We start from the raw sequence: 22,393 nt of genomic DNA on the forward strand, positions 1-22,393 counted from the left end.
GACAGTTTAACCTGCCTTCAAGGTCACAAGGATGCAGCTATCGTGAAACAGCCAGAATTGTCAGTGTGAGACCAACACTAATTTATAAACTTCCTGAATTCGCAGAAGAAACTCTGAAATGTACATGAAAAAGTGAAATTCAAATTTAGCTTTCTAGAAATCGTGTAATGTCTCTCCAAGTGTGGAGTTCCAGAAGCTGCCTGGAGATCTGTCACACAGAGCTATGCCATTTACCCACCTTCTTCCCCAAGCATAGTGAGGCTAACACACGTGTCCACATATGTCTGAATCCTTTTTTTTCCTGGTTAAAAGATGGTTTTTCCTGTCTGTCTGCTTCCTTTTTTTCTGTCTTTCTAGCCTTCTTCCTTCAATATAGGAGCACTGCCTTCTGTATACAGATGGCCATGCATGTAGCAGTCTAGGAGTTGAATTACTTCTCCCTGCTTAAGGATCCATTTCGAATCTCAGGATACCTCATCCATTCTCTCCCATGCCCTGAATAGTTATAGGATGCTCTCTCAACCAGCTTCATGAAAACATATAGGCTGTGTTGTAGCAACACTGTTGGACATACAGCCATCTGCATGAAGAACGCAACAATGGTTTTCCAATAAGCTACTGAACACACACACACACACACATACACACACACACACACACACACACACACACACACACACACACCACCCACCCTACTTCTTCTACCCACTATGTGAAAAAAATGCATTAACCAATATGGGAGACAAACATGGGAGATGCGTAAGTATATATGACCATATAAATCCTCATACACATACACATGCAGTTTCGACACATATAGAGTGAGCCTGAGAGAACCAAGTATGGTGATGTAGTGAGGAAAAGGTACCAAGAAGTCAGCGCATCTTGACCTTAAAGTTGCTTTCCCTTCACCAGCTGGTACCTTGTAAATGACCTAAAATAATAAAAACCATCTAGTAAGTATTGCTAAGTAAAGCAGTAAGTGTGGAAAATGAGCAGGAGAAAGGGAAAGAGAGAAAGGAGAGGAGAAAAGAAGAGCAGAAAGAGAAGAGGAGGAGGAGAAATGGGAAGGCAGGGAAGCCCAATGGCTCGGTAATTCGGTTGGCAATACTTTAACAAAGACCAGGTTCCACTCTTGGTTCTCTGATCTACTCATTAGACTCACGTGCCTCACTGGCTCTCCTATTTCTCCAAGCAAATCCCCCTGCTTCAGCTCCTCTAATTCTTTACCTTCTCAGTAGTTGGCAGATACAGAACTTCATGAGGAAATTGGGAAATTCCCCAAGTCTGGATAAAGCTGTTCTGCTCACTCTCTCTGCGTTCCTCCCTGATTGGCTGTGTCTTTTATTCGCTGTTGTTGACCGGGCAGCATGGCTGTTCTGCCCATCTTCCTCCGTGTAGCCCACTGCCTAAAGCCGCACACTATCCTGGCTTCAAAACAGCTTCCTACCACCTCAGAAGAATGGCCCTTCTCTTCCTTTCCAGGCCAGACTTCCCACCAGCCACTGGTCCTTGTAACCCTATAACCCTCTTCCTCTGACCCCAGCAGCCAGATTGCCCCCAGTTTCTGGCCTCATGCTCCCAATTTGTCGTGTGCTCACATTGACTGAACAATGTCTACTCAGAAATCTCTCAACACCCACCCTAAAGAAAGCATTTCTCTATACTCTGAAATTAGACCCTCTCCTTTTCTGGTCCTAATGTGACAATTTTTTTTTTAATTTTTATTTTCTTAAACTCCTTCTGCTAGCCACTGTCTGAAGAGCTGAGTCAGAAGTTAGAGGTGTTGTGGGATGTCAGAGCTAGAATTTCTCACCAGCTCTCATCGTTTCCAACCTTCCTGCAGCATTGAAAGACGTCAATCAACTCAACTAATCGCTCCATCACTTCCAAGTGACTCCTGGTCCCTGTCTCCCATCCTTCTGAGACCTACTACAGCCTGTCTCTCTTCCTGCTTTTTACCTGCCCTCAATCCCTTTCAGAAAGATATTTCCTCGTACTGTAACTCCTCTTTTCCCCATTGTTTGAAGGTTATACCCATTATAGCTTGGGAGATGTTCAGTGGGTAAAGCACTTGCCAGGTATGTGAGAGAATCTGAATTCAAATACCCAGAATTGATGCAAGACCTTATAGGAAAAGCCTGGAGGAAGATGCACATGTGTAATCCAAGTCTCCCTCCTACGGGATAGGACATTCACAGGCCAGCCTTCCTAGCCTAGTAAGCATGGGAATCACAGACCCTGCATCCCAAACAAAATAGAAGGCAAAGACCAAGACCCATGGTTATCCTTTGTTTATCATACTGGCACATATGTGTTGCAGAAGGGCAGAACCAGTTCCGGCGTGTACCTTGGAGGTCACGCTCTCTCACTAGTTCCGGCTCTGGCGGGCTATTATCTCAGAGGCTCCATGCTGCCCCCATCTACTTTCTGACCCGCTGTCCATGAGCCGTTCCAACACAACACCCTGTCAGGCTGCCTGCCCTCACGCACAGCTCTCTTGGATGGTTTCCACCATGCCAGGCATACACATCCCAAACAGCCAGCCACCATACACCCTCTTGAACTAAATTAAGTCGCCACATGAAAGAACGTATCACACAATATTCTCTGATCCAATTGATAAGATATAATTTGCCCATCTAGACAACACAAAGTTCTGTACACATCCATCCCTTAAGAATAGTCATAACAACCTGTAACTATGCTCAGAGTTACAAGTTATACTCAGCTTAACATCTGCTGCCATGTTCTCTTGGCTTCTCCTCCTCCTTGCTCCGTCCTCCTCTGCCTCTCTAAAACTTTTCTCCCGCCTCTCCTGCTTATCCTTCCTTCTCATCCAATGACAGGCCTCGTGCACCTGCATTCACCTGCATAATGACATCAACCTACACACGTGCACCCCGAACTCACGTATATCAACTCATGCATAGACATGCACAAGAAAAAGGATATATAAAAAGAGTAAGACTCATTTTATGACTCTCAACCTAATAATTCAACATTTTCAGAAAACATACAAACCAGACACAAATCTGACCTCTCAAGTTGTGTTTGAAAAATGTGCCTACTTTCTGAAAAAGCAGTTGCTCCTAATTTCCCCTTTTGTGATAAATACATCAATTACATTGTCGGTGGCATGCAGACCTAAAAGCTAGTTTTCATTTTTTAAAATTTATTCTTTGGTAGTGGCCTATATGAATTTACTGTATAACAATCATATCTGCCCCACCCAGTTCCCTCCAACTTCTCCCAAATCCCCTCATCCTCCTACCAACTTTATGACTTCTTCTTCTTCTTCTTCTTCTTCTTCTTCTTCTTCTTCTTCTTCTTCTTCTTCTTCTTCTTCTTCTTCTTCTTCTTCTTCTCCTCTTCCTCCTCCTCCTCCTCCTCTTCCTCTTTTTCTTCCTCTTCCTCATCCTCATCCTCATCTTCCTCTTCTGCTTTTCCTTCTTCTCCTTCTTTCCTTCTTCTCCTTCTTTTCTTCTTCTCCTTTCTCCCTTTCTCCTCTTGTTTTTCTATAAACCACTAAGTCCAATTAAAGCTGGGCATTTGTGTATATGTATAAACCCATTCACTGAAATTTGGGGTAACCTACCATGTGTCACACCACTGCAAGAAAACTATTCCTTTCAAAAGCTGCTGCTCTGACAGGATTAGATGCTCAAACCCACCATCCCACCCACCCATGATGGGACATTAACTGGCTTGATCTTGTGCAGATAACTGTAGCTATTGCAGATAGATGCATGCAATGGCCCTATCTTATCCAGAACCATTACTTGTGTCAGTCTTCAATGGGGTGATATAGAGTATCTATCACTCTCCAATGCTTCTTACGATCTTCCCACCCCTCTTCCATAACTTTGGCTAAGTGTTGAGAAGAAGAAGATGTGATGTAGTCGTCCACAGTTAGAGCTGAGCCCTGCAAAATTCTCTATACTTAAGTCTCTGTATTAAAACCATCTTTTCCATAAAGACACATCCATGGTGAGGGGTAGGAATTGCCTCTGACTTGTCTTCATGACTCTTGAGTACTCTCCATTTTTGTGTTTTTTTGTTGATTCTGTTTAGTTGGCTTGTCCTTAGTATATGGTGACTGAATGAAACTAAAGGAACACAGAGGTTTTGGCTTGCTATTTGACACATAGACCTAACTCCTAACTCCTAATTCAAGGAGCTGGTTTGTTTAAAGTGCGGTTAGGATTTCCAATGATTAAATGGCATGCAAAAATAAGCAACTATACTGCGTTTGATTTTTTTCATTGACCTTACCGAAACAAGCAAACAAAGAACAACATTAGGTTCATGCTGTAGTGAATGTACTTGTGGTTCCTAAGAACACAAAGATAACCTGAGGTGTCTTCAGCTCTTGGCCTAATCTGCATCCTGTTTAACTGGAATTGAGGATGTGAGGGGGAAGGGCTTTAAACAAGATGGGAAGGTGGTCTCTCAACACTTTAGGTAAGTCTCTCAACACTTTAATTTTTTGGAAAGGTAAATAAATCATGCAAATTTCTTCCTTTTACGATGTAGGGAAAGTGCTAAGTGAGTGCATGGAAAGCTAAAGCTTCACTTAGCAGGATGCCCAGGTGGCTTCTTTGTCTTTATGGGCCCTGAGACTCAACCCCAGGCCTTCAGGAACATTCTAGGCAAGTGTCCTGCCATCCAGCTAGACCTTCAGTTCTCTTTTAACTTCTAATGTTGAAATGAGTTTTCAATGGGTTTTGCCCAATAAAGTCCTGAACTCAATCTACAGCCCAGGCCAGCCTGGAACTCATCTCCCTGCCTCTATCTCCCAAAGAGCTGGGGTCCTAGGCCCTTGCTGACTGTCATGGTTTATTTTAAGTAACTGCTAACCAACTTTTCCCGATTCATTATTAGAAGCCAGCAACCGACCTCTTTAGAATTCAGCTTTTGCTTTTATGAAATATCAATAACCCTTTGATTCAGTTTACATCTTTCGCTGTCTTCTGTTCCAGGTCTCCAGCTTCTCTAAGACAAAGATTCGGAATTTCTGCACAAGCTAAGAAGCTGAAGACCTCTTTTCGCGAGGGGGAAGGTAGGTGGATCCGGGGACCAAAATCTCTGCAGACGGGTTTCCTACAGCGCGCAACTTGTTTGTGGTTAGCAAAGCAAGTACTTCCGGCAGAGCTGCCAAGCTTGGGTCCCAGCAATCCAGCAATCGTCTATTTCAATGAGTCTGTAACAGGCATCGTTGGTTGGATTCGTAGTGGTTTTGATCCCACAAAAGCCAACCACCTTTCTATGGACTTTTTATTTTCTGGAAGATTAAGTGAATGAGGGCATTCTAAAATTCAGAATCTCCTGAGAGAAAAACAAAAACAAAACCTCAACAAATCAGCTACCAGCGTAAAGTAGGCCAAGCACAATAGACTGCCAGTGTGTATGTTTCCCACTCTTGGAAGTGAATTGTTTGGGGCTTTCTTGTTCTCCAGAAGTCTTAATCCTTTCTGAGTAGCACTTACACGGTGACCCTAGAGAATCCAGCTTGTACCTGGTTATGGTTTTCTTTACTTCTTACATTGCTCGGTGCGTTTGCTCAATGGTAGCCGTGGTCTATTAACTTAGAGCTTTGAACCCTGTGAACAGGTTCATTTAAAATCGCATTCTGAAGGGTTTCCACAAAATGGGAAGTGTCTTCTACCAAGACGCTAGAAAGAAATGTACAACAGGAGGGCTGACAAGCATTCTGCTCGGGATGTGTACACAGTGGTATTTCCAGGAGAGCTGGGTTCTCAGAGCAAATCATTTAAAAAGTCCCTGACTCATTGGGTTTAATGAGTGGAAGTCTGAGGGGTTTTTTTGCTTCCTCCTAGTTGACAGCCTCTTCTTTTAATATGATTCAACATTAAGTTTCCATGAAGCAAAGAACTTTCTAAATGATGGAACCAATGTAAAATGCCAGTACATAGGAATAATAAGATTGTACCTGGGAAAAAAAGCAAGTTGCTCACTGAGATTTCTATGTTATTCATTCAAGTATACTTTACCATGTTAGGTGAAAAATCACTCCAGAAGTCGAAAGGCCAGGAACACAGCTTAAAACCCTCAGACAATAGACAATCAATGTGGCGTCCTCACTGGTTTTATTTCGTACTTGAGCTAATAGATTTAAATTAACTTCATATTGAAAGCAAAAGTCTTTTTCTTACTGTGTGAATTTGAGGTAAAATCAGTATTTGTAATGTAATTCTTTTTGCTTTTCCTCCTGTGAAGGAAGACAGGATAGATTTTTTATTATAATTTTAATAATAAAATCATAGTTGGCTTCTTACATAAAATCGCAGGAGTCACTGTTGTTTTGTTTTAATATCTCTTCCAGGCACCGATTTTTACTTTTCCCCTAAGGGTGTCTCAGCAATAGTGAAAAGGGAGCCCTTTAATAAGTGCTCTTGTGAGCATACACGTACATCCTTATAAGCTTGGTGGGTAATTAATCAAAACTACATGCTGCGTGCCATCTCCCACATGTGGGGTAGCTCTCTTCCCTAGACCTCCTCAGTTTAGGCAATGGTGAGGGGTTTTCTTCTTCTTTTTTTTTTTTGATTGTGTTTTTCTATTAACATGAGAGCAGTTAATAGAAGGTAGATTTTAATAATTTACTATCACACATTTCCTCAATAACTGACCTTGTAAGATCCCTATGAGGAGTTTCAGCATTCCGTTTTACACGCCACATTTGGAACAACGGCCCAGTAAGTGCACATTCAGTGTTTACCTGGAAACGGGATAAGACAAGGTTTGTCTAAGTTGCTTTGCTCATTTTTTTTATTCTCTCCCTTTTCTGTGACAATTCATGCTCTGGAAAAGACCTGTCTGCAGACCGATAAAATAAATCAATAGATATTAAGCAAATTACATTTGGGGAACAAGTTATCATTGTAAATTATAAATTATCCTTCTTGGAGAATTCCAGAAAGTAGGTGCATGCCTCCTCTCATTCCTGAAGGGAATGAGATATTTCAGGATAGGAATGTAATCACCTGGGTGTTTTCTGCTGTGAACATATAGCTTAAAATTCTCTGCAAGCATGGTATCGGGCGAAACTCCTTCAAGTCTCTAGCATTCCACCTTAGAGAACACTTTGCCTGAATGCCACTCTAATAAAACATGTCAACCTCCCCTCGTCTTTTAAGTACCCTCTCTTCAAACCCTTCTCTTATCTATTCATGGAAACCACTCTTCCTATACTGGGAGGTTCTCTAGGACAAGCATTTAGTCTGTAATAGCTAATATATAAACTTGATTGGCTCAGTGTTCCTCTGAGACACACTTTGAAGGAGAACACTTGATGTGCTGTAACATAGGTCAGAAGCTGCCTGTAAAATACGCTCATAAACATATATTCTGATAAGGAGACAAAGGGTAGATAGAGCCCATAGACCTCCAAACTCTTCCTGAATCAGGCAGAACAGCAATGCACCTTCCAGCTCAGGAAAAGCACATTTTGTGTGTGTGTGTGTGTGTGTGTGTGTGTGTGTGTGTGTGTGTGTGTGTGTGTGTGTGTATTTATGCAGCAAACACAAACCAGAAGACAGAAACCTGTCAGGTGACTCAGATAATTTCATTAAGCCTAACAAATGTTCATAAGGAAGCCAGCTAAACTGACTCTTGCTCCTGACCTCAGCACGTTGGAGGAAGTGTTGGGAGAATCAGGAATTGGAGATTAGCCCTGGTTACACAGTGAGTTTGAGGCCATCCTGAACTCTGTAAGGCACCTTGAAACACACAGCAGAATGCACCAAACAATACTCAGGAACATTTCCTGAATGTAACGGCCGGAATGGCATTTGAAAAACGTGGCCCAAGCAAATGAATAATCTCAGGATGTCCCTGGTTGGTTCTGGTTTAAAGGAGTCAGTGGGGAAAAATGAAAAAATAAAATGTTAAGCACACTTTTCAGAAATGGATACAAAGGACACCATAAACTACTGAAAGTCAGAGATTAGTCAAGGCTATCCTGTTCTGTCAGTAAGCGCTATATGTTTCCAGGTCTTCATACAATTACAGAGTCTGAAACCTTTGGCTGGCACTGACCCTTGTCCTTTTTTTGTCCTGCTGTGTTGAGTAAAAGAAAGGGTGAGCAAAATGCCCACACAAAATCTCTCTGTTTCCTCCTTTCCCCGCTCGCTCCCCTGGGATTCTTAGCTGATTATATCACTAGTTAGTGGATAATCAGAGAGATGGGGAAGAGTGCAGGGATTAACAATGTCAGAAAACATTGTGAGCTGTTCTGATGATTATAAACCGTTCCGTGTTTGTTGTTGTGTGGAACAAAAATCAGAATGGCTGACTGCAGATCTTCCTCTTCATCTGGATGCTTCGGTGTTCTGCAGACACAGCATTCGGGAGAAAGGAAAAGTTTCAGATTTGTGAGATACGGTAGTAATTTTTCACCAGGCTGCTGAGTTGAGGGCTCCGGAATGAATAGGGTTGTTCCCCTGAGCCTGGTACGAGGAGTGGGATCCAGTGTCGTCTTATTGGGCCGGAGACACTGGAGAGAAAGGCTGCAGTTTGCAGAAGCTTCTAATCTGAGGTCAGAGAGTCTTGAGGGGCCTGAATCAAGGCAATGTTCAGGCTGACTGGATGCTTTGGCTGTTTATGTTTCTATCAAACTGTAGATCTCCTAGTACGGTCTCCCTGCCTGTCTTCTGTTTAGCCATGGTGGCTTTTGGCCTCCATTGTCAAAATCAAAAGCAAACAATGAAGGGTCTAGGCAGATTCTATTTTTTACTAAAATACTTAGCTTATGATAGAATAGGATGAAAGAAAGAAGTGTATATATATGTACTAGATTATATACAATGTACTAAATATATAGACAAATATATAATATATATTATTTGTAATATAAAATATATTACATATCCACGGCCAGGGAGATAGTTCAGTCACTAAAGTGCTTGCCTTGCCAGCATGAACACCTGAGTCTGACCCCTAAAACCTGTGTAAAAAGCTGGATGTAGTAACATGCAGTGTTTAGTAGTAGGGAAACAGACAGGCTGAACCTTGGGGCTCCATTGTCAGTCATCCTAGTCTACTTGGTGTACTCCAGGTCCTTGAGAGGCTTTCCTGAATATGGTGGATAGCTTCTGAGGAATAATGCCCAAGGTCATCCTCTGACTCCCCGTAGACCCATACACCATAGATACACATGCACATCCCCCAGAATTCATCCATGCTAAGGCAGCTAGATATTTTTAAATGGTCAATTAAATTTGACTATCAGTTAATCGATGGGAAGTTATAAAGTGAATGAAATGGATTTAGGGGTAGACTGTCTCAAGGATAGAAAAACCTATTTAAGTCTCCAGGCCTATTGGCAAACTCACTTCAAAATAGGTTTCAAAGCAGCACTGGGAAGTTCGTTTGTTCAGTTTTGTCTGGGATCAGAAATGAATTAATCAAGATATTCATGGCCCTTGATAATTAGGATGTAATCTTTCTTGACACTAGTCAGGAACCATACTAAAAAATGACATGACACATAGCTTTCAACATAAGTTCAAGGTCTGGTGCTCACTCCTGACTGCCCATGGAGGTATTTACAGAGATGGACAGCAAGGCCCTTGAAGAGTATCATAGAGTGGCTGTGTATACTAGGACATGACCTGTCCTCTAAGGGCTGGGTTCTTGTCCCAGTGTCTTCTGCCACTGAACTCTCCATACCAGGCCCACCACACGTCCTCTGTGCTATGACAAGAGACATCACCACTGTGGAAACATGCTACCTGCTGTACAGGATGGCTGTAACTCTTCCCAATTGATTTCAGGAAACAAACTGTTCAATTTGACAGCATGTGACCCACATCAAGGATGATCAACTAAGAAAAACAGAAAGCTTTCAACATGCCATCGCCAGAGAAAAGTCAGGACAGAGGTTAAGCATAATGAACAAACATGGAACTGTAGAAATACTCTTTGCTTTTAGTTTTCCGATCAAAAATGTCGTGTCCTATCACTTCCCAATTCCAACTGTTGTCAGTCCTAGTTAATTTCTCTCTCTCTCTCTCAGTTTCTTAGTCTGTAAAATGGAAACAATATATCTCCCTAGTACTGTTTCAGGACCATAAATTCTGTTACTATTCTAAGGTACCTATGTATCACTTGAAATTGAGACTGCCAAGACATGGCCTACAGAACAATCTGTGCCTACTAGTTCACTTGCAATAATTATTTTTCAACAATTCCACATTCTAGCAGGATTCTATTTTGAACTTCCAATCTTTAAACTCTTTGAATAGAGTGCAGATCATCAGTCATGGACTTATATTCTATCATATCTCACTAACTAAGAAATGATGAACCCCTGAACTGGGTGAGTGGAAGACTGGATGAGAACACAGAGTGTTAGTGCTGTATTAATGGAGCAGGCAGAAATCAAGCAAAACAGACTCTCTCTACCTCTGACCACAACGCAAGGAGATGGTTAAGCAATGAGCACTAAAGACTCAAAAGTTTTACCTCCAGGAAATTTAGACAATTGCCAGTCTGCTCTCAAAGTCATCATTCTTGTTAGGTTCTGAATATAAAGTTCTGCTCAGGGGAAGATTACCAGAAGTAAATAACCCTAACAAATCGTCAAGCTAAAGTAGATAGCAAGAGTGCTGAGTGTCCATGTCTAGCATCAGGGAACTCCAGCACTAAAGAGACTCTAGCTGCTCTTTTCAGGGATCCTTCCTTAGCAGAGACAAGATACTTCAGTACCAGAATACTACAATAGTAGTATTTCAAAGAAGAAATCCATCGATATCTGCAAAAGTGAATGAAATGGACTATTTCTCTGGAAAATAGCATACTGGGTGGCACTCCCTCGGTAGAAAAGAAATGGCTTCTAACACCAACACTGACACTCTTGACATTGTACAGAAGCAGAGAGTTTGCATCCATTGACCTTCACTGTATTGAGTTTCATGGTTTTCTTTTTTTATTGGATAATTTTCTGTATTTACATTCAAATGTTATCCCTTCCTCCCCCTCTCCCATACCTTCTCACCCTCCCCCTGCTTCTAGGAAGATGCTCCCACTCCCACTTACCCACTCAACGCCCTGGCACTCCCCTACACTGGGGAAATGAGCCTTCCCAGGACCAAGGGCCTCTCCTCCCATTGATGCCCAACAAGGCCATCCTCTGCTATATGTGTGACTGGGGCCATGGGCCTGCACATGTATACTCATTGGTTGGTGGTTTTGTCCCTGGAAGCTCTGGGGAGGCTCTGGTTGGTTGATGTTGTTATTCCTATGGAGTTGTAAACCCCTTCAGCTCCTTCAGTCCTTTCTCTAACTCCTTCATTTGGATCCCCATGCACAGTCTGATGGTTGGCTTCAAGGTTTCAATATTGGGCTCACACCCTCCCCCTTTCATCGGCTGTGTATCTCTAAATCATGCCTGACTAGTGTCCACGAGACTGGAGATCTCTTGCCTAAAATCCTTCATTGTAAAGCTATTTGTTCAACATAAGTCAACATTGTACGTTTATTGGGTTGTGAACCTGATCATGTAAGAAATAGCAAGTGAACTCTATGGCCTGTGCATCCCAGTCTGCTGCTGGAAATGGCTCCAAGGAGTATCCTGTGGGAGAGTGTGGTTACCATGCAGACATAACCTAAATCAACTTCACCAACATCCTCTATGCTTCACTGATAGTCCTTCCTATGAAAACTCATTTTTTAAATGTTCATATATCCCTTACATTTTATCTAAACTCTTAATTCTACAATTTTAGGCATTTCATAATTCAAATGGTGATAGAGTCATGTAAAATGGAATATGATTACCCAGAAAGGGATGCTTACTTATTAATAAAAGTTTAATTAGCATTACATAGATAAATGTCAAAAGAAAAGATTGGCTTTATAGCTTCCAATACATTTCTATTTCTTTCTTTCTTCCTCCCCATTCCCCTGAAACAGCCATTTCCTTATGTTACAGATGCTGTGATGTTTACTTTACCCCAACCCAGAATTGTCACCAGAGAATGGCCCTTGCTGCTTTGTAACATCTAGATGAGGCTAATAACAATAAACGGTCCCACCACAGCAAGTTTTAGAAGAGTCAGGTGTCAAAAAATTCAATTTGTGAACATAACAAAGCCCCATTGAATTAACAAAGGCGACTTCAACTGAATAGCATGTTCAGGGTAAAAGATATGGGTTTTTTGTGCTTCTATAAAGGCAACTTTTTTCTTTATACAGGTATATCATTCAAGTGCCAAAAACGTCCCTCTCTAGCACTGTTTATCAGGGGGAGGGGGGATATTCCTGAGAGCCAATCTCCCTTCTCCAGCAGAGCAGCAACCCCCCTTTCTAAAGGGGAGCAGACGAGGCTTTTGAAAACACAGCCTGCGTGTTGCAACACATTTATTTTAAAATACTGTCCCCATTATTCTGGAACACTCAGAGGAGACCTTGTTGTAAATGGTGTGATCACCAGGAATACCAAGTTGTTTTCATGCAAGAAGTTCAAAATCTCCTCTGATATGGTCAATTAGGGGCGCTTTATATAACTCCTTAGGACCAACTAAGGGTACATTTTGTTGTCATTTTTTATAGTTTGGGTTCTCGTTGCGTCCTGACCTACATAGCATGGGGGAGTCAGCCAACAGCTGGCACTTCTCAGAGATGCTCAAGAAGAGAGTGGCAAATTGTGTGGTGGATTCTGTGTCTCTCTATTTATATGTCTGGCTACAGATCTACCTACCGTCCTTTCTCTCTGTTCAATTACTTACCATTGACACACTTCATGAACAAAACGTTCTTTGGTGGGAGCATGATCTTAGAGTAGATTTATACAAAGTGCAAAAGGCCTTTATCCAAAGAACGGCATGTGTAAAGAAAACCCTGGATCAGTACTCCCTCTTCTGTGTCAGAGTTTGACCTCAAGACCCGACTTAGTGCAGTTTGTAGCCAGTTTGAAGAGTTCTTTTCCTCTCTCCTGGAAAGGGACAGTGGGAGGGTGGGCGGGGAAAGTGTTCCAACTATTCTTCTCTTCAGAGTGGCCAGCAACCTACTGTCACCTCCCGGGTCTTATACGCCCATTCAAACATCACCAGTTAGAGTCAGCTGGGAAGTTCAAGCTGCAAAGCAGGACAGTCTTTCGCTGACAGGAGCCATTTTCCTGCTCTTTATAGATTTTTTTTTAAAGATCACAATTACATTAAATGCCAACCTTCAAAATCAAGGTAAAGTGGTACTCTGGAAGAGATCTGATTACTACTTAAGAGGAAAGGGAAACTCAAAGGAAGATTTGAGTAGTAGTAATAGATCATTGTACACTGGAGATGGCTTAAATAATGTTTATCTTTAATATATCTGTGATTATACAGACCTCTCCTTGAGGGGTATCACGGTGTTGATCAGGGGCCGTGGGGCTTGGCATTGGGCCCTTCAGCCTTCAAATGTTAACTCATTCATGGAGATTGCAGGCTTTGACAATTACAGAAGATTACAACCTGTGGTTTTAGAAAAGCTGGCTGCAGAAGTTGAGTCCGTAAAGGGATGAGTACCTCCTCACATCTGCATTTATTCAATACATGTGGACTGGGTGTAGGCTCTTTCAAGATGATGTAAGCTGAATCAAACATATGTGTAACTTACAAAGAGTTCTCAGTGTGGTAAGAGAGAAAAAAATCATAAACAAAACACATCAAAAGAAACAAAAAAACCCTTTGTGATTCAACAGAGGACCCCATAGCTTGCTGCTGCAAAGACCAGTGGAGGACAGATTAATGAAAATTCTCTTTTTCAGACTACTGTCTGATGGCTTTAAAGTGGTCTCCAGAGCTCAATAGAGGCAGGAGAGAGTCCAGAGCAATGTACAATGTCCACATTCTGTTAACTGCATAGGTCACACCGCTCTTGGTATACAAATTCATTGACAAAAGGAAAACTCTCCGTGCCAGATTTAATAGCAAGTATAACATTTTCCTTTCCTTAAAACATACCATTTATTCACTTAGAAAATTTCCTGAGCTGATACCACTATGAAGTAAATGATATTATCTGGGCATATAATTTATTATTATAAAAGTTTCCCTATATCACATAATTAGATACTTCAAAACTTTGAGATTTTAAATTCAAATTCTTATTTTTTTTAATTTGATTTTTTAAGATAGTTTCTCTGTGTAGTCCAGTCTCTCCTAGAACTCATTCTGTAGACCAGGCTAACCTCAAACTCAGAGATCTGCCTGCCTCTGCTTTACAAGTACTGGGATTAAAGGTGTAACTCACCATGCTTGGCTGAGATTTTAAATATATTGAGCACTTATGATGATTGCTCAGAAAGTCATGTTAGGCATAAATCTTAAAGGGTTAGTTTAAGGGGGAGTCTGAAGTGTCACTTAGGTTGCTTGGTGATAGCAGGATTCCTTTTTTGCTCAACACACCTCTGAGAGAAGTGACATTAGCATCCAAGATGTAGAGGCAAAAGATGGCACTAAAGGCTTTACAGTAGCTGTACTGATACTGGCTCTTCAGAGCACAGCCTCACCCATCCAAAAGCATTATCAGCACCAAGCTTGAAAAACCCTCCTGATGCCACAAATGTCAATGAAGAGTCTACACTGTAAAAGCCTGATGTGCACATGTCCCTGAGAAAGGACGATACACCTCATCTGTGACAACAGCAAAGCCAGCTACGCTTTGGTGGTGTCATCAGACGCGAGAGTAAAAGGTCAAGGAGATAAGAGAGGGGGAAACATAAGATACACACTCTACCTCCCGGCAGAAGCCAGCGCTGAACGTTACACTGTGAGGCACCATTACTCAAGGGCCTGTTGTGCTATTGAAGACTGAGCACTGGCTGATGCCTGCTTATTGAGCAAGGACCTAGCATCTCTGTCATTTCTGTACCCACTAACCCTGCTTCTTACCCTGCAGAGGTTTCCTCTGGATGCCTCAGTGCCTCGCTACCCTGCTCAGTCTTACCTCAGCAGGGTACTCTACCGGGCTACCAACTCAGCGTATGTACACAGCCAATGGGCAGTGCGGGCTGAGAGACATGCTTTTATAGACAGGGAGACATTGGAAGCAGAGTGTCTTAACAAACTCCATATGGGAAAATAAACTCATTTCCCCCAAGTAAATACTTTTATACCCAGGAATTAAACTCTGCTTTTCCAGGCTTATAGAGCATCCTAAACTCTGGTGACCCTTCATATTTGTGCATTTCCTTGTGTCTTGGATTTAAAACACTTGATTCTTATTGCATTCTTGGCAATACTTTTCTATGACCAACAGCCACACACACACACACACACACACACACACACACACACACACACACACACACACACACACATATATATATACCATTTCCAGAATACTTCAGGCAACTTTGCAAACTCCCCTACAAACCTCAAATAATCTGCCCAGAAACTGGCAGTTACAGTAAAAAATCACCCATCTTCATCTCCTTGGTTTCTCATATGAGCCAAGAAAAGTTGGGATTTTTTTTTAGCATGATGCTTTTAGCATTTTGCAGATGTACAACAAATAGTTGATCAATGCACCTGTACTCAAACTGTGACCAAGAAAAATGCATTCTGATTGTTAAAACAGCGTGCCCGGGGAAACAGTGTTCCTTGCTGTCAAAGGACAATGTTGGATGACCCACAGATCGTCATCCAGGGCTCCCTCATGCTACCTTCCTGGGTTTATCTAGACAAGGATAGGCACACAGCCAAAGGAGTCTAGAGAAGCATCTAGGTGTTTTCCAGATACTCGTATGGCAGCTCACCTTACAAAGAGGACTCTATGAGGAGCGTCTGGACACTTGAGTCTTGCCTAATTCCCTGGTACATCTCCAAGTAGGGAGGTCACTTGGAGCAGTTCTATCAGAGACAGATCTCTTCTGTTCTGTAAGGACAGGGAATCCTGCTTTTGATTTATCTTGTATTTTGCCACAGGGCTGAGCACACCCTAGAGGCATCTAATCTGTTGACTTGAATTGATCTCAGATGTTGGGCTTGGCCTGATCTGAACCTTCACACCGTGGGACTCAGCAGGTCCCTGAGACACACTTAACTTTCAATTCAAGGCCCCTGACAGTTCCAACCAACTCTCTCTCAGGTCCATGGGTCTGGTGCGAGGATATTAGGTTTGACAGTAGATGGGTTTGAAATGATATGCTCTTCTCTCTGTCTGTAGGTTGAAGATATAAGAGCACAAAGAGGAAGTATGTCCATCTCCAGTTCAACAACTATCACTTAATCAAAGAATAGAGTATAGCATTCGCTCCTAATCTACCTTTTCATGCATACATCTTGATACTTATTTTTAATCTTCCCCGTGCTCCCCCAGGCAGAACTGGTGTGGTGAGTCCATACAGTCCAGTCACACTATTTTCCCATAACAAGGACCTCTCCCTCCTCTCCCCTCCCCCACAGCTGCACTTCTCCTATCACCTAGGATGTCTGATTCATTCCCTCCTTTGATCAACAATTCATGATAGGTTGCTGTGAAGCTATAAATGACAGCACTCGTCCTGGTTCCTGTGAGTTCCCACTCCGGAGGATCCTCGTGCTCTAGCTGTTTCTGTTACAGCTTTCACACACGGTCCCCTTGGCGGTTTTTACCATGCCCGAGACTCACATAGTGTTCCACAGGCCATACTAGCATGGCCCCACACCATGCTAGCCCCAAGCATTTTATAGACCAGAACGGCTTCCTGTCACAAACTCTGCTCACACGCCCAACACCCAGTAAAATCACTACTCAGCAAACTGGAACCCAACACCCAGATCGATGTGTTAAATGCTCAATGTACATCCACACAATTAACTTACAACCAATTGATAAGATATAATTGCCCACCTAGACACATAAAGCCCTGTACACATCCATCCCTTAAGAATATTCATAACAACCTGTAAATATGCAGAGAGGAATCTTAACTTCTGCCTCCATGTTCTCTCCGCTGCTTCTCCTGCCTCCTCCAGTCTCAGCCTCTCTCTAAAACTTTTCTCCCGCCCATCTTTCCTTCTTGCCCAATGACAGGCGCTCGTTCTATCTTGTACCTGCCTTCACCTATATGACATCCTACAGTGATATACCAATATACATCTTCTAGTGGTTGGACAAGATGATAAGTGTTTATAAAGAAGTGGAAAAGAGCCCCAGGGTCCTTTGTGGAGTTTAATTTAGCAGCAGTGTGCATGAGACAAACATGCTGATTGGTTAGCAATTGCGATGTATTATGAGTAGAGAACTCAATCAGATCTTTAGACAGAAACATAGCAGGAGAGCGATGCTTAGAGTGGGGAGATCGTGGGAGAGTAAGTAGGTAAAGAGCTACTCAAGCTGAACATTAAAGGCATGTGACAGTTAGAGAAAGAGCATTCCGGGATAAGGAACAGTCAATGCAACTCTAAGGCAGGAGAGCCCTGCCCACAAACCTGTCCCCATGATACTTCCTTCATCACCAACCTGCCATGCTGGTCTCAAACCAGAAATAGCCTCGACTTCCTTCAGCGCCCGGGTACCCCATCTGTTCCTCTTTTGTGATGCATCTCACTCTTTGTCTCAGAATAAAGTCATTTATCTCTCGTTGCTAGAGGGAACTAAGTATGCTGAAGACACTTTTGAGGTCCCCTAGAGTGGAACAATGGCCTGCCTTGAGTGTGTATGTATGTGTGTGAGTGTGTGTGTGTGTGTGTCTGTGTGTCTGTGTGTGTATGTATGTGTGTGAGTGTGTGTGTGAGTGTGTGTGTGAGTGTGTGTGTGTCTGTGTGTGTCTGTGTGTGTCTGTGTGTGTGAGTGTGTGTGAGTGTGTGTGTGAGTGTGTGTATGTATGTGTGTGAGTGTGTGTGTGTATGTGTGTGTATGTGTGTGTGAATGAGTGAGTGTGTGTGTATGTGTGTATGAGTGTGTGTGTGAGTGTGTGTGTCTGTCTGTGTGTGTGAGTGTGTGTGTATGTGTGTGTGAGTGAGTTTGTGTGTGTCTGTGTGTGTGTCTGTATGTATGTAAGTGTGTGTGCATGTGTGTGTGTGAGTGTGTGTGCGTGCGTGTGTGTGTGTGTGTGTGTGTGTGTGTGTGTGTATGTCTGCCACATGAGTGCAGTTCCATTCAGAAGCCTGAAGAAGGTGTCAGATCCCCTAGAGCTGAAGATACAAGTAGCTGTGAATGGCCCAAGGTGGATACTGGAAACTGAATTCAGGTCCCTGGAAGAGCACCATTTGCTCTGCTGAGCCTCTTTTCAGCTCTTTCTATTGGCTTTTCAAATAGAAATCCACCTTAAAAAAGTAGACTGGTAGGGTGAACGTTGTCACCCAACAGAGGCAGGCAACTTTCCTGAAGTGTCACAACGTTAACAAGATCCCTGCTCATCCTTTGCCCAGACCACAATGCTGAATATCTGTAATATTTGTAAGAATCTCTGCAGACTAGAGAAGGAGCCAGCACAAGGATATCTTGTAGAATTCAAAAGTAGTTACTAGCAGCCATTATAGTGGCTGCAGTTCTACAGATAAATGGGGGATCGCTGTGTGCAGAATTGGGACATACTTCACCTTTTACCTGACGGACACTGTCAACACATAAGGGAAATGCTAGCACTCCAGTACTTACTGCAGCTCTGTTCGCAGTGACCTAGGAATCCATCAAGAGGTGAGTGGGTGGCTTCAGCTGCAGATGTAGCAGAGGATGGCCTTGTTGAGCACCAATGGGAGAAGCCCTTGGTCCTGCCAAGGCTGGACTCCCCAGTGTAGGGGAATGTCAGGGCAGGGAGGCAGGAAGGGGTGGGTGGTTGGGTGGGAGAATACCCTCATAGAATAAGGGGAAGGGGGAATGGGACAGGGGCTTTATGGACAGGAAACTGGGAAAGGGGATAACATTTGAAATGTAAATAAAAAATTATCCAAAAAAAAAAAAAAGAAAGAAAATGAGATAGATATGGCACAATGGACGTTTTTTTTTTCCAGAGATAAGGAGAAGTAAGAGTCTATGTAGCTAGCTCAGTGGGTGAAGTACTTGCCACGGAAGTATGAAGAACAGAATTCAAGTTCCCAGCATCAACGGTAATGCTGGCTAGGTATGACAGCCTGCCTATAATTCCAGTACTAAGGAGAGAGACAAATATCCCCAGAGATAGCTAGAGGTGTTCTGGGTTCATCTGTGAGACCCTGCCTCAATATATAGGGTGCCAAGCAAGAGAAGATTTGCAGTATTGACCTCAGGCCCCCACATACACAAACATGGATGTTTACCAATACATGTATGTCTGCCCACACAGATGCAAACACAGATGCTCGCAAATCATACACACATCCACACATGAGCATGAGACTGAAGTCATGCCATATGCAGGGAAATGGATAACCTTAAGTGAATCAAGTCCACCTCGAAAAGAAAAATGCCACAGGGGTTTCTCATTTGTGGGTCCTACACTCTATATAGACACATAAATCACATATTACATATAACACGAGAGTAGAAGAGAATCTGTCTAGGGAAACAAAGTGGACTAGAAGAAGGGGCAGGTGTGTATTAGGGGGAAGGTGGCAGGGTCTAGAGGGATATGTATAAAGTACACTACATATTACATATTTGAATAAATGTGTGCTTATGATATTATATGCTGAAAGGAGAAAATGTTTAAAGGGAACAGACCAATTATGTAATATTCTCACATGCAGACTAAGAATTCAGACTCGGGAAGAATATTCAAGTCAATGGCCAATGGAAGAGTTAAAAAAAAAAGACTAGAACACAGAAATTGGTTTCCCACAAGAAGACCGGTGTTCTTCAATTGTGTTGTTATGCTATTGGATTCTGCTTGAGTAAATTAGGAATGGTGTTCCCTTGTTTAGTTGTCATTAAAGAACTCAGTGGTACGTGTCAGTATCCCTACTAAGACCCCACTGAGTTCTGTGAAATTCTCCAAAACCCTGTCTGAGTGGAGAATTTATGAGCTCTGCATGTTGAACTGTCCCGATGTGCGGAACTGACTGAGAGATCTAAGACCAACTGTACGCAGCTCGATTCCAATTTGTATTTTAGCAATGACTTTGACATGTTGTACATTATGTCACGTTGCAATTTGGTGAGAAACGACTTCCTGTGTCCAACAAGAAATACATTTTAAGACGCATGGCACCTGCACTGTTATTTTCCTTGCTGTTCTCAATGGCGGGCATTTTACCACATCTTTCCTCACTTCAGTTACCAGCTACAGAATTCATTTCTGGTTGGGGTGGGGTGGGGTACGGGGGGGGGAGGGGAGCAGTCTAACTTAAACGATGTTCGTAGCTGTCCAAGAGCAAAGTGAAAAATATTTTTTTTCATTTTACACGGAATAAGTCATTGTTAAAAAGACTCCTATCTCAGGGCTTCCGTGAGTAACGCTGGAAAATTTATAAAAAGTCTTTCATGTTTTTAGTAAGAATGAAGTGCTAAGGGTGTGTCTCACTATGAGAGCGTGAACTCAGGTAGTCAAGTCCTTTGTTTCATCCCCAGAAAATAAGGAAGTGAGAAAGGGGCAGGAGGTACGGAGAGAAGAAAGAGAAGTATCTGGAGGTAAATAGAGACGCTTGCATAGTACGCTCTTGGAACACAGCAAATATCCTTATGCTATCTTTTGACCGCCTGGTGTTTGAATGCCTTTGCTCAGTGTCAGCGAACAACCCTTAGAGGGGCAAACAAACGGAGTTCATACAACGGGAGACCTGAGAGTGGCTGAATGTATGAGTGGGGGTGAGGGGGAAGAACTGGAAGCCGGGTGGGGGGCGGAGGACAGGAATTCTTAAAAAGTTTTATAATATCTAAAACTGAGTTAGGGGGTCCTAGTGGAATTCCTCCCCCTTTTAACAACAAAGTAAAGAGAGAAAGAATACGCCCATCTTACTTTGTCTTCCTACTCCGTTTGATCTGAAAGAACAATCAGATACGGTTGATTTCTGAAGAGCGTTCAGAATAGAGGGATCTCGGATGCCCCAGTGATAGCCGTCATTGTCAACAGGAGGCATCCGGGTACTGGCACTGGCACTGGCACCTGACAACGCTCAGATGCTCAACACTTTATCTCTGCTTTCATAATCGACTGCTGGGACTTCTCTTTATCCAACACGCTAGATGGTAAGTGTTTAGAGGAGAAACGGACCCTGGAGGAGAATAAAGCAGGGACCTCAGACACTGACAGTGAGCGCTCGAGGAATCGATGTTTTAAAGCGAAATCAGGGAGATGAAATTGAGGGTTGCAGAAAGAAGAAAGAAAAGTTACACGCACCTAGACTCACGCTTCTCTTTTGACCTCTCACTGGTCACGTGGCTCTTCCCCCACCTGCACACCGGCTACCCTCATTAAGTAATCAGACAGGCTGACATAACATCTAACATAATGAGAAGACCCTTTTTACCGCAAAGGACTTGAAGACCAGCGAGGAATCTCCTTGGAGAATTTCTGCCAAGAAATTCAGCACCCTTGTATCCCAGATAAAGACCTCAAGTTTTAAGGGATGGAGCAGGTTAATCGCTTTTTTTTTTTAAATCAGTTTTTAAGACATGGGTGTCAAGGGCTGCGCTAACTCTCTAAAAGAACCATCTTAACCGAATTACAGGATGGCATTGCCTGTATCATAAAGTTTTTTATAAAGAGCTTCAGGTTTTGCTAATTCTAGTGTTGTTTAAATATTTTTTATTAATTTTTCAGACTTTCACACAGCTTATTGTTATCAAATTCTTTCAATAATACTTCTCGAAACTCCTCAATCAGCCTTCTTAACTGTAAGTTTCAGGAGAAGTCTAGAGTATTTCAAGCAAGAACACAAGTACACTGGGATACACTTGTTTTTGTTTTCTCTGTCTAAACATTATTTTAGCGCTAAATGCCAGTGGTTCTCAACCTTCCTAAGGCTGTGACCCTTTCGTACAGTTCTTCATTCTGTCATGATATACAACTATAAAATTATTTTTGTTGCTGAAGTGATTGTGACCTGTATTGGCTCAGGACTCCCAAGACCAAGTTCTCTGCACAAAGGAGATTTATTTGACCCAGGGGGACTGAGGACAGGGACAAGGGACAGAGACATAGGGATATCTGTCCCAAAGGACAAAGAGCTGCCTCTGGATAGAGAAGAGACAAACTTGGTCTTGCACCTCTCCAGCAGGCTCCGCCCACATGGCAATTTATAAAGGCAAAGGGGAAAACCCCTGGTTAGAATAAGGTGTTTTCATTTAAATCGGCCATGTTAATTAGGTGAGCCAAAGGGGGCTTTGATGTTGGGCTTCAATACTTTGATAGCCGGACCTCGGTAGTCAGCCTCAGGAAGAGGAAATGGACAAATAAGGGACCTTGGGGCCAGCTTTAGGAATGTAAACACCTTTTTCCTAGGCAGCAGGGATGGGGCAGAAGGGGAAGGCCTACCAGAGCCAT

General features: G+C 42.7%; 1 protein-coding gene and 1 long non-coding RNA gene across 1 annotated transcript in view; both read left to right on the plus strand.

Moving 5' to 3' along the window:
- The window catches only part of LOC148000552 (uncharacterized), a 299,008-nt gene extending 292,707 nt beyond the window's left edge, over nucleotides 1-6,301 (plus strand). The window contains exon 3 of the long non-coding RNA XR_015639891.1: nucleotides 4,983-6,301. This is a non-coding gene — a long non-coding RNA (uncharacterized LOC148000552). The remainder of the gene's footprint in view (nucleotides 1-4,982) is intronic.
- Nucleotides 1-22,393, plus strand: part of Erich1 (glutamate-rich 1) — a gene marked incomplete at its 5' end in the record, with an annotated part of 52,793,804 nt that overhangs the window by 20,492,360 nt on the left and 32,279,051 nt on the right.

Source organism: Rattus norvegicus, chromosome 16 (genome assembly GCF_021556685.1).
Source record: "Rattus norvegicus strain SHRSP/BbbUtx chromosome 16, alternate assembly SHRSP_T2T, whole genome shotgun sequence".
In the NCBI taxonomy this organism is placed as follows: Eukaryota; Metazoa; Chordata; class Mammalia; order Rodentia; family Muridae; genus Rattus; species Rattus norvegicus.